We start from the raw sequence: 15,344 nt of genomic DNA, 5'->3' as shown, positions 1-15,344 counted from the left end.
GGAGGTGAAGTGGTTTCTCAGAGCGTGGGGGGAAGCAGCAAACTGCCCCATTCTATCTCTCAGTTATAAGCTTGAGTGAGTTCCCAAGCATTCTAGAAAAATGGAGACAACACTAGCTCAGATTACCTAGAATTAGGGGACTAAGAAACCAACTTGGCTGCCAGTCCAGCCAAGGGCAAGCAAATGGCAGACACAGTACATGCCCTCCTTCCAAGCTTGTCCTCTCATCTTAAGGGCACCCTGGTGATCAGTCACCTTGGCTCCCTTTCTGTGTCCCCCACGATGTCCCCACTCCAGACCAGCCCTTCTCAAGCAGTACCGTGTGCTGGAGACCTCTTCCTTTACAGGGAGCTGTTCTTCTTGGTTATCTGTAGTCTGCATACACCTGTAAGCAAGAAGTAGCTTAAGACTGTCTTCATAGTTCCTGCAGAATCTTGTGGAAGATAAAGTGTTATCAGGGTAGAGGAGCTGACAGAAGTCAGAATAAGGTAGGGGCTGGCAAATACCTTCGCTATGCCATGACACAGGCACCACTCAGATCCTCCTTCAAGTAAAAACTTGCTGTCCATCGGGTGGCTGGTGTGGTTTGCTCATGACCTCCAGCTATGAGCTTCATCAGGGTTAAGGCCACGCTCTTCTGGAGTGATTTCATGTCAAGGTCAAGTACTTCTGGAGTGATTTACGGCCAATGGTTGGGGAAGATGGGAAAACCAGGCCTGACCTTCTCTACCCTGACCTTCTCACTCCAGAGCTGTCATTGGGCTGACACTTTGTCAGGCCTGTATCACGGCACACCACTCCTCCTTCCCAGTCCTATGTCCTGCCTCTTCCTTCCACAGGTGTTATCCCAACAAACATTTCACTCTTTTAACTCTGACTTGGTATCTGCTTCCTGGAAAGCCCACTGTGAGAGAAGGCAATTTGATGAGAACACCAAAGTAGATGACAGATGATCAAGGAAATGACAGGAAGTAACAGTTGTCAAAGAAATCAATGAGAAATGGACAGTAGGCAGGTGCAGTGGCTCACGCCTATAATACCAACACTTTGAGAGGCCAAGGCAGGCAGATCACTTGAAGCAAGGAGTTTGAGAGCACCCTGGGCAATATAGTGAGACCCTGTCTCTACAAAAAAATTGGCTGGATATGGTGGCACTCATCTGTATTCCCAGCTACTCAGGAGACTGAGGTGAGAGGATCACTTGAGCCCAGGAGTTCAAGGCTGTGGTGAGTTGGGATCAAGACACCTCACTCCAGTCTAGGTGATAGAGTGAGACCTGGACTCAAAAAAAAAAAAAAGAAAAGAAAAGAAAAAGAAAAAAAATGGAAGGAAAAAAATTGACAGCACTCAAGCTAATCTGGATAGATAGGAAAGATTTCCTTTTGATCTGTTGGCTGGTAGAGGGAAAAACCAACAACACGAGGTTCTTCTGCTTGAGAATTTCTTGATACCTAAAGAACTTTATCAAAGTTCATGTTAAAATCAACTGTGTGAGCAAAGATTTTCTTTGCTCAGGTCTCAGCTGCCCCTAGGGCCCTTGGGCAAAACACACATAACATCAGAGACTGTGCCTGAGGCTCATCTACCTATGGGCGTGTTGGCTGGATTAAATGGGATCATTGAGCTGGCTGGCTGGATTCCTACCAGCACACAGTAAATACCAATTAATGTTACCTTCTTCCCCCATCAGAAATGTGCTGGGTAATCACAGTCCCACTAGCTAAACTTGTCTTCTGCAACTGTGAAGTTTGGAAGCTCTGAAAGGTGACCTCACAAAGGAGAGTGGTCAAAACCGATTCTGTGGTAAGAATGAGGCAAAAAGAACCTTGGCTTAGCCAGGCATGCTAGCGCGTGCCTGTAATTCTGGCTACTTGGAAGGCTGAGGCGGAAGGATCGCTGGAGCTCAGCAGGTCGAGGCTGCGGTGGCCGGGAGCGGCCACTGCACTCCAGTCTGGGCGACAGAGTGAGACTCCAACTCAAAAAAAAAAAGAACCTTGGCTAAGTCTGGAAAAAGTCAAGTTCACTGGGGAAGGTAAAGAGTCAGAAATAGATTCTAAATCTCAAGATCTAGAAAGGTGGAACAAATGTGCCTTAGAGCCCGAACCTCTGCTGGCCCCTTGAAGCAAAGAGGTGCTTTGAGGTTACAGTGGACACAAGTAATTGCACTGAAAAAAGACGGGAATGTGTGTGCACATGTGCACAGGTGCTGGGTTGGAGAATCAAGCTAGTGTAGACAGTAAGTACAGAGTATGACTAATTGCCAGCCATACTTTCTGCCTGAGGGCGATGAGGCAGATGTTTCCCACAACACAGACTAACATTCGTGTGCATCTGGCCAGGGTCTGACTTCCGCCACCTATATCAATTGCATGCCTTCTGGCCTGACCCGAACTCCAGAGGGTCTCAAAGGGCCTGGAATTGCTGAAGATCTCAAAGTGGAGTCTGGGAGGCTGCCCAAACCAACTGGGCTGCCAGATCAGCTGACCTTTGAATGTTTTGTAAAACATGTGGCTGCTCACACTGGTGCAATCAACTGCTGAATAAATCAGATGCATGTCATATGTGAGGAGACACCCTGTCTGTTGGGCATCCATCTTGCACTGACCCACTCAGGACTTCCTCTTCTCTTTCCTCCAATTATCACGAGAATTTGGATGACTACCCTCCCTTTTGGTTCTTCTGTCTCCTTCAAAAGGGTCTTTTCCACTTTTCTGAGGCAAAAGCTGAACTGTTTAAATATTATTTCAACATATGACAATGTCATTAGATAGCCAACATTATGATGTTTTCTAAATGTCAAGAGAAGGTCTCTGTAGACTGAGAAACCCAACTCTAGGAGAACACACTCTCAGCAGAAACAGCCAGCACCTCCACTTTTGCACTACCAGGCTTCAGAGGTACAAGCTGTGGGTTTTTAAGTCACAAATGTGTTTTATAATATTTGGAACTCACTGTGTTACCCGATGTTCTAAGCAGGAAATAGCTGGCAGCCAGCACACACTAGACTTGGAACCCTCCTATTTAGAGCAAACTGAAAACATCCAGAAACAAAATCAAAGCCGTGGGCTGCCTGGAAAAGCAAACATTCAGAAAAAGTTCTTTCTTGAGCTATACACCAAGAAGAGTACAATCTGAAAGGAGGGAGACACAAAAAATTTGACCAGAGGATCTTCTTCAATCTCTTAGGAGAAAAGACACAAGAAAGATTTCTATCATGGCACTGTTGCATTTAGATTCACAAATGCTTCTCATAGGTTATAGGGCATCTTAAACTGTCCTAGCTTCCCAGGGTGGGGGCAAACCACACTCCTTTTCTAATGAAATTGCAGTTTCATCTTATTTTTCCCACTATAATCTATCTAAAATTTTATTTATTTTTATCTAATTTTAGAGTTGTGGGATACTGTGATGATTTGCTACATAAGTAAGTTGCATGCATGCACGTGCCTCCCACCCCTGATAGCAGCAGTCCTTGTTCAGGGGTTGGGACACACAATTCACCAGATGTTTAACCAGTCCATTGTAGCTCTAGGAGAAACCCAGGACACTGCTTTGACAAGAGAGAGCAACACTCCACAAATGGGTTTTTCTGCTGTTAGCACTTCACATCCTGACTCGCTCCAGCGATTTCCTTCTAAAAAGAGGCCCTACAGTCTATGGAACTAGCTCTTTTGGCCTGTTGAGTGTGTCAAGATGAGACTTATTGATTTTTCCTCCCTCTCTGCTTCCCTGAAGGGGACCACAAGGTACTTTGGCTTTGAGCAAAAGGAAATGAAACCCAGATATGACTTACAGGAAAGAAAAGGTAAGATGTGTAAGCAGATCTCTCAACAATTTCAACAGTTTCTTGAGAAGAACTGAAAAGGTGGTTCTTTAAATTTCCCAGCACAAAATTTATAAGGTCCAGTTTCACTGGAAACACTTTCAAAGAACATATATATGAGACTAAGTCCAAAGGGGCTTTCTTAAAAGAACCTTTCACTTGGCTAAAACTTCAAATCAAAGATTCTATCAATCTTGTCTAGAGAAAGTTTCTGGTTTTTTGTTTGTTTGTTTGCTATCATTATTTTGAGTCAGAGTCTCACACTCTGTTGCCCAGGATGGAGTACAGTAGCGTGCTCACAGCCACGGCAGCCTTGATCTACTGGATTCAGGTGGTCCTTCCACCTCAGCCTTCCACGTAGCTGGAATTAGAAGCATGCACCAACACACCTGGATAATTTTTCTTGATTTATTGTAGAGATGAGGTCTCGCTAAGTTGCCTGGGCTCAAACTCCTGGGCTCAGGCAATCCTCTTGCCTCAGCCTCCCCAAATGCTGGGATTATAGGCATGAGTCACTGCACCTGACCTGTTTAAAGTTTAGGTGACCCAATTCTCTCTTTACCTGGGGCCTGAGGTGGTGAAGGGAAGGAGGAAAGAAGGGGAAAAAAGAAAAAAAAAACGAGAGGAAGAACAAATAAAACACGTGAGTTTCTAGATTATTTTCTTCCATCCCAATAGAATCAATTAATGAAGCTGTCTTTTAAATGCCCAGTCTCAGATTTCAAGACAATGTACACATCCCTCAGATGACAATCATAGAGCTTTCCCCTGATTTGTGTGACATGAAAGTTGAGTGGAGAAATCACATCCCGTAAAGGGACATTGCTGATGAGGCCATCAGTAGCAGACCCTGAAGGAGTCAATCTTGTGTCAAGCAACAGATTTCCTCTGAAAAATTAACAAGATGAAATAAAGAAAATAAACTGAGTTCAGGAAGCTGACTCAATGCTGGTACAAAGCAGTGGATATGACAATTGGTCTCTCACAGAGTTCATGGTAAACATGGAATTCATTAAGATAATCAATTTATAAAATATATTATATTCAAGTTTTATAATATATTGCACAGCAATTATAAGAAATATTAAATAAAATATTAGATAATATCAATAGTAGGAGCTCTGGCAGTTTCATACTCTCCCTGTGTCTTCCTCAACGGCACCTACAAAATGCATACATGCAGCTATTAAGAAAGAAAAAAGCATGGTTTACATGCATTACAAAACTAGATAAGGCACCCCCACAAATTCCCAAATATGCAAATGGTTGGGAAGAAGCCACCAACCAAAAAGAATTTGGAACATTGTCAATGCAGAAGGCAGCCACAGGGCCTGTGATGGCCCCATCACCCCACTATAAGCACAGGACAGCTCCGAGGACAGCAGCAGCCAGACCCAGAGAGTTAGCACCCTCTCTTAGGGTGCAGGTGTGTGGTGTCTGTGATGAAGGAGGAAAAGGCTGATGCAGGTTATGAACTCTCAAACCTCACACTGTGGAGAAACTATGGGAAATGGGGCCCTAACTGAGAAGAACAAGAACAGCAGGAATCAAGAGGAAGGTTCAGGCCAGACGTGGTGGCTTACGCCTGTAATCCCAGCACTTTGGGAGACTGAGCCAAGGGGAATGCCTGAGCCTAGTGGTTCCAGACCAGCTTGGGAAACATGGTGAGACCTTGACGCGCCAATAAATCAAGAAATTAGCCATGGTGGCACGCATCTGGAGTTCTAGCTGCCTGGAAGACTGAAGCAGAAGGATTGCCTGAGCCCAGCAGGTCAAGGCTGCAATGGCCGTGAGTGCAACACTATACTCCAGCCTGGGCAACAGAGTGAGACTCCAACTCAAAAAAAAAAGGAGAGTTCAGATAAAAGCAGGTGAAAGGTGCAGATCAGAGCTCAGGAGCCTAGTGAGCTACTATAATTCTCCACAGTGCTCCAGAGAGGAGAGGGAGAGGCCAGAGAATGCAGCTAAGCTACCCTGATCCAAGTCTCTCTTATTATAGAACAGGAAAGTTTAATTTTGTGTAAAAATGAATAACAGAAGATAATCTCGGTTAAATTCCAAAGTTACTATAAGAAAAAATGCATGAGGAGTAAAAACCATCCCTACAGACAACAATAGGATCCTAGAAAGATGTGTCCGCAAAACCAATGAGAACACAAACAGTACCTCAAAATTAGGTGTTCAAACTGAGGAAAGAATTTAAAATAATTTCAGAAAAGAAGAGTAAGCTACAAAGATCACGCCCAGTAAATAAACACAATAATGCCTTAAGAGAGAGAGACAATAGAAAGGAGGAACTGTTGATCAGTAAGAAATAGAGAAAAGAACTCTCGCGAAATTAACAAATACAGAAGACATACACATAGGAGTCCCCAAGGAAGAAAATCGAAACACACGAAAGAATTAAAAGGAGATATTTTAATTGTCCTGAAACGGAGAATAAACAAAGCTTTGCCAACTGCAGATTGATGCACAGGCCGGTCGGGGCGTGGCGTCGTCGGCTTGTCCCGCCTCCTCTCTTGAGGCCACATCAGAGCTTCAGTGGTAGCGGCTCTTCCATTCAGAGGAGAGTGTCTCCGCAAGCGGCAACTGCCATAGAGACCTGAACCAGTCTCCTCCCTGGCTGGCCTTCCCGGCCTTCGGCGACCCAGTGTTTAGCGTGCGCCCTTAGCCGGCCCTTGTTCCCTCCCTGCTGCAGCTGCACCCTGGCCTTGGCATTCAGGGCGCTGAGGGCGGTCGGGCTGGCCTGGGGCAGCTGATCCCTTCAGTTCCAGCATGAAGAACAGTATGGGGAACTGAAGCAGCTGCACGGGACGTCTCCCACTTTCCAGCACCATCACCGAAGAGGGGGCAGCAGATTTTTACTTCAAGCATGAGTCCAATTTCCAAAACCCTCATCTTACAATGGGACCACCCAGTTAAGATGAGACCTCTCATCAGAGACGAATGGCTGAAGCTCCTAGCCCTTTGGCTCCTGGAAGAGATGAGGATTTTGTGGGTCCTGATGATTCTGATGATGCTGTTCAGCTGAGGAGAGGAAAGGAGGTGATTTCCATGTTCACGTGTTCATGGCATGCCTCCTTCACCGCATGGGATTTTCCTGCCTTTCTGCCTGTCCACCTCAGCTGCAGGAAGGTGTTTGACCATCTCAGGATGTAGTCTCTCTCGAATTAATTGGATCCTGATTGTCAGATTTTCTGACTATTTCCCAGATACTTGATGGTCAGTACTAGCTCTGGTGGGTGTTCCTGGTTTGAGGCTTTCTCCTGTTTCAGGGAGGATTTATCAATGATGAAAAAGTCCGGAAGATGCCAGAAACGTTCTCAAATGTCCCCAGTATCAGAATTGTCTTTCTTTACTACAGATGTTTTCTGCCAAAGGCCTCCCTGCATTTATGAATTCTCTCTCAAGAGCAAGAGAATACTGCAGGAAGTGAATCAAGATGCGGAACACAGAGGAATAATCGCCTGCTTTAAAAAAGTAAAGTACCCATGAGAGATCCTTTCTCTCTAGCTGTTCCTAAGTGTGAAATGTTGACAGTTAACGCAGAATTCTGTCATCATTGCATCATCAGTGGTTAATGTTTGAAAAAGCTCTTGCAGTCAAGTCTGTGATGTATTCCTAATGGCTTATCTATTGTTTGTAAGCATTTTAAGTAGCATGAACCATATCACTGTAGTCAGTAGGAGGCACTCTTGCTTGATTCATCCGCCATCACTAAATGAATTTGGAATTCAGTCCTTTATTGTAACGTATATAATGCTGGCTATTTTGAAGGGGTTTTCTACATACTTAAAACCTCTGTTATGACTGCATTTCTGCATATCATCCATATTTGCTGTTAAATTTAATCTAGACATGTACTCATGTGCACTGTGTGAACACATAAAAGCAACACCATAGTACAAAATGCATGTAAGGTATGGTCAAAAATACGTACTTAATGGCAAATAAACATAATTTTTAACACTCTGTATTCAAAATTTTGCAGGACCTTACTGTTCCATCACGTGTAACTAAGGAATTCTAAAAGCTGTTGGCACTGTATGAAATAAAAAGGATTAGGATACAAACACAGCTTAATTACAAAAATGAAATTCTTGGCACTTTTTGTATGATTAGAATTTCTTCTTTGTTTTTCTTATGTCTTCTGATGATTAGGCCAAGGGCTGAGAGTAGGAAGAGGATTTGGTACTTAGAAGCAAAGAAAGATGTAGCTTGGAACTTTTCAGATGATCCCTAACATACTGTACTATTGCTTTTCCAATGTGTTAGCAGAAACCAATGGGTTATAAATGTAGAATGATGTACTTTCTGCCCCAGTGGTAATTCACCTTGGTTAGCTTTATTAAAATGTAAATACAACAGAACATTAATACATATCTCTTGGGTAGCACCTTTTCCTGCAAAACAAAACAAAACAAAACAAAAAAGTATAAGCCAGACCTGGTACATCACACTTGTCATCCCTGTACTTGGAAGGCCAGCACTGGAGCATCCCTTGAGCCCAGGAGTTTGAGACCTGTCTGGGTAACATAGTGAGACTTCTCCTCTACTAAAAAAAAAGATTAAAAGTTAGCTGGTCATGGTGGCAAGTGCCTGTAGTCCAAGTTACTCAGGAGGTTGAAACAGAAGGATCACCTGAGCTATGATGATGCCACCGCACTCCAGTCACAGGAACAGAATGAGACTCTGATTCAAAGGAAAAAAAAAAGATCCAAGTAGCAGGCACTATAGGTGTGTGCTACCATGCCTGGCCTCTTTTTAAAATTTTCTGTGGAGACGAGGCCTCACTATATTGCCCAGACTGGGATATACTGCATATTCCAAAATTGCCTTAAAAATAGATATCTGTGGTTCTCACCACAACAAAACAAGTCGTTGAGGTGATCAATAGGTTAATTAGCTTAAGTGGATCTTTTTATAAGGTATACATAGATTAAAGCATCACTTTGTATCTCACAAATATACTATTTGTCTATTAAAAATAAACAAGATGCTTCCATAAGTTCACTATACTTTAAAATAACTTATCAGTCATCTTTGAAGGGTGCCAGGGAAGCAAGTCTGTTTTGAAAATTGGTAAATAGACTGAATTTATCCTACCTTTCGTCTACAAACTATACTAAAAGGTAATGTGGATAAGGTCAAGTTTCTCTTTATAAAAATATTCTAGGTAGCAAAGACAAAATAAGAACTAAAATATCACCACCCACAGCCCCAATGCACAGAATCTAAGAATCGAACAGCAAGGTACTAACATCACAAAGGAGAGAAAATGAGGCATGAGGAGCCCCCTGGTGAAGTATTCACCACCACCTAATGAGCAGTTTTGCCTACATCAACAAACTAGAATCCATCAAGCCTCTAGAGCCATTTTCCAATCCTTGGGAAATACAATATGGACGCCAGAGAAATATGGTAAATTTCCCCATGAGGATGCGATCAGCACAACCCAAACTTCCCAAACTCTTGATAGATAATCCAAGTTCATCAACAAATGTTTTGGAAAGGGAAGCAAAAGAGATGGAGGAAGAAGGTATAGAGTAAAAGAGACTTAAAACATATATCAATAAAAAAGAGTAAAAGGAATAAAATATTAAAGATGAACACTAGGTCAAGATGCGCTTCCTCTTGGGAAGATTACTGGGAGGAAGTCTTGAACAGCCTCTGTGTGGCAGGCAAGGCTCTAGCTCCTGACCTGGGAGGTGGCTATAAGCCTATCTGACTTCAAATAATTCATTGTTGTATACATTTGTTTATGTGACTTTCCATTTGTATTTTAATAATAAAAATGTTTAATGAAATGCTTGTATATATATATGTATACATTCATAACCTGTACATTTGATTTTTTCATTTATTAATCTGATCATACCCTACAAAATCTTAAATATAGTACACACACACAAACACACACACACACACTCTCACATATCTCAATTGTAACCATGAGGCATATCTTTTTAGAACAAATAACATAACATTTGCATGCCTGGGTACTGCACCTTACACTTTTCTGAATGTTAAAGAAAGTAAAGGAGAAACTTACCATTTACCAGCTTCAAAGACTAGGAAAACCAATTGCATTATGGATACAGGGGTAAGTGGTACATTCAATGCCTATTAGAAAAATGGATAAAGAACATAAACTGGTTACTCACAGAAAAAAATACAAATTACCAATAGAGATAATCCTTCAACAATTAAAATAGGCCAGGATTGATGACACCCTATATAGTTTTGGCTATGGTATAGGAAAACCAACATTCACATTATTGGTGAATGTATAAGTTTACATAAATCTTAGAAGTAATTTGGCTTTATTCTTCACATTTTCAAGGTACAGTATTTGAGCAAATCCATTTCTATTAATTCCTCCTACAGAAGTCTGAGAAATATAAAGCACATATAAAAATGTATATAATAATATTGTGTGTAACAACGAAAAATAAGAAAATAATTCAAATATCCACTAACAGGAGATTTAACTAAACTATACTATGAAGCCATTCCAAAAAGTAATGTGTACTTATCCTAAAAGCTCTCCACAACCTATGTGCAAAAGGCAAAATGCACATCACTGTATAATGATGCTCAGGAGAGTCAGGACACCACTGTTCTATCATAAAATGCTCACACTGGGCTGAGATAATGTGGCTGTCAATTGAATTAAAGCATGTTCCCATCTGTAGCCTTTTGAAGGATAGCCTGCAGGGTTAAGAACATTAATCCCACCATTTGACTGGTGCTATGAAAGAACATATGACATTTGTGCAGAATCTACCAGAGCCAGTCATCTCATCCTGGGACCCAGTGGGCTGTGATGAATTGGAAATAACCTCAGCACCTTTCACTTTATTGTGGGAAATGACCAAATTCAAGGGTTCACTTGCCGTAAAAAGAGTATTGTCCCTTTCTGTTCCCAAACAATGGGAAGTGTTGAGTGGTGGAAGAAGTCAGAGACCGTTGCTCAATCTTATTTCAGTAGGCCAGGGTCTTTCTTGGCCACTTGACACGGTCAGTAGAATTGGTAAACTTAAAGACAAGGAGGAGTGTTACCTGACAATATTTAATAAGTCAACAAAAGATAGAGAAACTGTCGTGTTGGAAATTAAACAAACTTCATAAGTACCTTACATAAACTCATGGCTAGTGTTTTCCAGGCAGTTGGGCCAAGAGTAGTCACAACTGGCCCTCATGGACCCTTGTCACTTGTCTAAGTGTCACCACTTATTGGTCCTATACTGCCACTCTACTAAACACCAGCTAGCGCCTTTCACTTTCTTGTGGGAGATGACCAAATTCAAGGGTTCACTTGCCGTAAAAAGAGTATTGTCCCTTTCTGTTCCCAAACAACGGGAAGTGTTGAGTGGTGGAAGAAGTCAGAGACCACTGCTCAATCTTATTTCAGTAGGCCAGGGTCTTTCTTGACCACTTGACACGGTCAGTAGAATTGGTCAACTTTTCCATCCCAATAGATAATTTACTAAGTTAGAGCAAGATTCAGAATCAAGTAAGGGTGTCTTTTGATCTTTTCATTTTGTACTCCCATGAGATTGTTTTGCATGCCTGCTATTCTGTTCTGTCAGGGAAATGAAACCCTCTTCTAGTGCCCAAATAAGTAGGGATCCATTGTTGCTGAATGCCACCACTCTAGTCAATCACTTTGGGTTAAATGCTCAGACAGTTACTAGCTAATGAGACTGGGAAAACCACATTTTCCAAGCCTGTCTGCACTACATGAAGATAGTAAGTTGAAGTTGGAGAGGTCAGAATGAGACATAAAATACTTACCTATGCACAGGGCATGCACTTAGTTAGCGTCTGTTTGTGCACTATACCAAATCAGGTTATTTTAAGAAACGGTCATTAATTAAACAACATATGAAAAAGCCACAAAAGAAATGGCAACTATTAATTCTTTGCACACTAGATACTTAGATAAGTTTTATCATCATATACACATGCACTGCCTGATTCTTGGTTCCGAAAGCTTTAACTAAGGTAGCATAAACTTGTGGAAATACTGCTCCTACCACAGAGAATCATTATCTCTATAGTGTCAAAAAATGTCTGCTTTAGAGAATACTAAGCAGCCACATTCTTCAGGCAAAGAGTTCTAGACAACACCACCACCACTACCATTCCCCAGTTTCATCACCTATCCTCTTCTCTGAACATAGAAACATGTATTTAAGCTGGATGATACCCAGGTAGAGCTTAGTGTGCACTTTGCTCTGAATCAAACACTGACAGAAGTTCTGGCAAGGTCTTTATTCGCTTGCTTGGGAATACTACTGCTACTGTGGAGTGAAGAAGACCTCCAAAACATCTATTCCTTAACTTCTAAATTCTTTTCAGGTGGAAAAAGTGTACATTTTCACCTGATAAGAAATTCTAGTACATTGGTATCAGTTTCTAGTATCCACTACATAGGAAAAAATTTAAATAAACATTTCTACAATTATTACCAGTGGTGCCAATTTTGGAGGATATTTCAATAGCTAGACAATTGATCTTTTTCAATGCATTAAAACAAGGGGCTGAGTCAGGCATGGTGGCTCATTCCTGTAGTCCCAACACTTTGGGAGACAGAGGTGAGAGGATTGTCTGAGCTCAGGGATATGAGAGCGGCTTGAGCAACATGGTGAAACCTCGTCTCTATAATAAATCAAAAAATTAGCCAGGCATGGTCGTGCATGCCTGTGGTTCCAGCTACTTGGAAGGTTGAGGTGGAAGGATCGTCTGAGCCCAGAAGGTTGAGGCTGCAGTGGCCGTGAGCATGTCACTTGGCCACTGCACTCCAACCTGGGAGACAGAGTGAGACTCCAATTTAAACCAACAACAACAACAGCAACAAAGGCTGGCATACAGCCATGGTTAACTGCCTGTTTTTGTAAATAAACTTTAATTGGGAGACAGCCTAGCACTGAATATGAATTGCCTGTCACCTCTCATTCAATAAAGTTGAGTAGTTGCAATGAACACCAACATACAAAGCCTAAAATAGCTACTAACTGGCCCTTTAAAAAGAAAAAAGTTACCACCTCCTGCATTAAAATATTACCATGCTATAACTTAGCGAAACTTCATTGGAAAGCACAATGAGAACACACAAGTAAAAATGACATGCTTGCTCTGATACAGGTACTTTCAAGATCATAGTTTATTTATTACTTCAGATAAAAAGATAGTATACATATTAGGGAATCCCTTCAAATTCAACTCTAGAGTTATACACCATCTAGTATTTTTGCACTGAATGTTAACCAAAAAAAAGTTCTGCACACCTGAAAGCCCCACTATTAATACGAATTATGATTAATTCATATTAATTTGTTCAATGTAGAGTATTTACTTATGAAACCAATGGTGGTATGATAAGCATGATAAAGAAATAGTCAAAATAATCCTTAAAAGACAAGTGTTTATAATCTTATAATGCTAATTATCATAATTGTATATAAGAATTTAAAACACAGCTTAGCCTTCTGTTACAAAATTCTTAATCATCCGAGTTGTAGTCATGACTTGCTACCAGTTTACATGCAATATCTGCTGGGACTGAAAAATATTTTTCTCCCAAGGAAATGTGAGTAGATAAATTACATTTCTGAGCAAATATTAATTTACTTGTGGACAGAAAAAGAAAAACACTGTATTCAAGACTGGTACTTGTTACAAGACCTTTCCCTGTAGGAATTATACAAATATTAACACTCCCCGAAAAAAAAATCCAAAAAAGAGATGCATAGGTAAAGAGAACCATGAATGGCACAACTCAAAAAATCCTAGGACCAGCTGGACACACAGCTCTTCTCTCTACTTCAATAATGAGAGGTGATGTTTTGCTATCAAATGATAATGACTGAAGCAGGTGTAGAGCATTGGGTGTATAGTGAATTAAATCTTGCAATATACTAATACAGAGCACGGGTAACCAGAAGGGGCAATTTATATATAATCCAAACTATGTACAACATAACTGGAATGCAGCCCATCCCAAACTGGCTTTGTGAAACAACTGGACTTTTATGATTTAAGAGTTTAAATCATAACAACTATAATAATACAACAGAATTACATAGGAAGCAAAATCCAAGGGGCATTTTATATTAAGTATTTACCGTACTATTTTAATTTAAAAATGATTTTGCTAAGTATACGTCTCAACTGAGGTCTATGAATAAAATGTCCTAGTAGATGCCGACATCTCCTAGGGTGAGGTGAAGGCCTTTTTGTGACCTCTGTCTGAATTGTGGGCAGAATACTAGATGTCCGTGCACATGTGGGAAAACTCAAAGTGAGGTCATCCAAAAGCTGTGCACGTGTGGAGACTGGAGGTACTCTGAAAGCCAAAGTAGACCAGAAAACCCAAACAGGGAGCAATGAGAACGGCAACAAGGAATCTAATGCTAACATGGCAGAAAAACTTGTTAAAAACAGAAAGAAGTAGACCTCTCTAACCAACAGAATCCTGCATACTTACAAAAAAGAAAACGTCACCCACCATTTTGTAAAACAAAAGCCAATTCTAGTGTGGGAAAATACAAATTGCAGAAAACCAAAAGTCAGAAGAAAAATTACCAATTTCCATTAGAGAAAGGAAATTGCTTCATTCTGGGCAGAGTTACTTGGTGAATGCTGCCATCACCCACAGAACGTTGTTGGCGTTGGCCTTCAGAGATTTCACTTCAGGGTCTATGTTGAGGAGCTGCTGGACTCTCTTGTTGGCTAACTCATACTGCTCATCCAGAAGAGGAGCAAACACATTCTCCAGGACATCCGAGGCATGAGCACAATACATGAGGGCCAGCAGGCACTTGTCCAAGCAGTGAGGGTCATTCATCTATTTGTCAAGAACAGCTTTCTGGACTTTATTGGGGAGGCACTGCTTCATATTGTTGTTGGTGAAGAGATGTGTCATCATGTCCAAAAGTAGAGAGTTCTGTTTCTCTGTTGTCAATACACCCTTTTCCACCAGATTGATAGCTAATCGTTCTTGCATGTTTCTTAACTGATAATGCAATTTTAATGGATTCCATGTGTCACCCACACAAAATACTTCAGAAGTGAGAAATGACAGGTACTGTCTGCTCATTTTGCAAAGTTTTTGCACTATGAAAATAAATGGCAAAATTTGAGGGTATACACTGAGATACTACCTAACTCCAGTCAGAATGGCAATTATCAACAACTCAAAGAATAATACCTGCTGGAGAGGGTGTGGAGAAAAGGGAATACTTCTATACTGTTGGTGGGAGTGAAAACTAGTGCAACCTCTGTGGAAAGCAGTGTGGCAATTCCTAAAGGCTTTAAATGTCAACCTCCCATATGACCCCACAATCCCCCTACTGGGAATATATCCAGAAGAACACAAATCACTCTATAAAAAAGACACCCAGTTGGGCTCGGTGGCTCAGCCTGTAATCCCGCGCCTTTGGGAAGCTGAGGTGAATGGATTGCCTGACCCCGTGGGTTTGAGACCCGCCTGGGCAGCGAGACCTCATCTCTACAA

The 15,344-nt window shown here is 41.4% G+C and overlaps 1 pseudogene; it reads right to left on the bottom strand.

Annotated features, from left to right (window-relative positions):
- Nucleotides 1–14,456: 14,456 nt before the first annotated feature.
- LOC103263966 lies at nt 14,457–14,927 on the bottom strand (annotated as a pseudogene).
- Between the last annotated feature and the right edge of the window lie 417 nt (nt 14,928–15,344).

This window comes from Carlito syrichta, unplaced genomic scaffold (assembly GCF_000164805.1).
Source record: "Carlito syrichta isolate Samal-C Ts95f unplaced genomic scaffold, Tarsius_syrichta-2.0.1 Scaffold305336, whole genome shotgun sequence".
NCBI lineage: Eukaryota > Metazoa > Chordata > Mammalia > Primates > Tarsiidae > Carlito > Carlito syrichta.
This window is presented reverse-complemented; position numbering and strand designations above follow the sequence as displayed.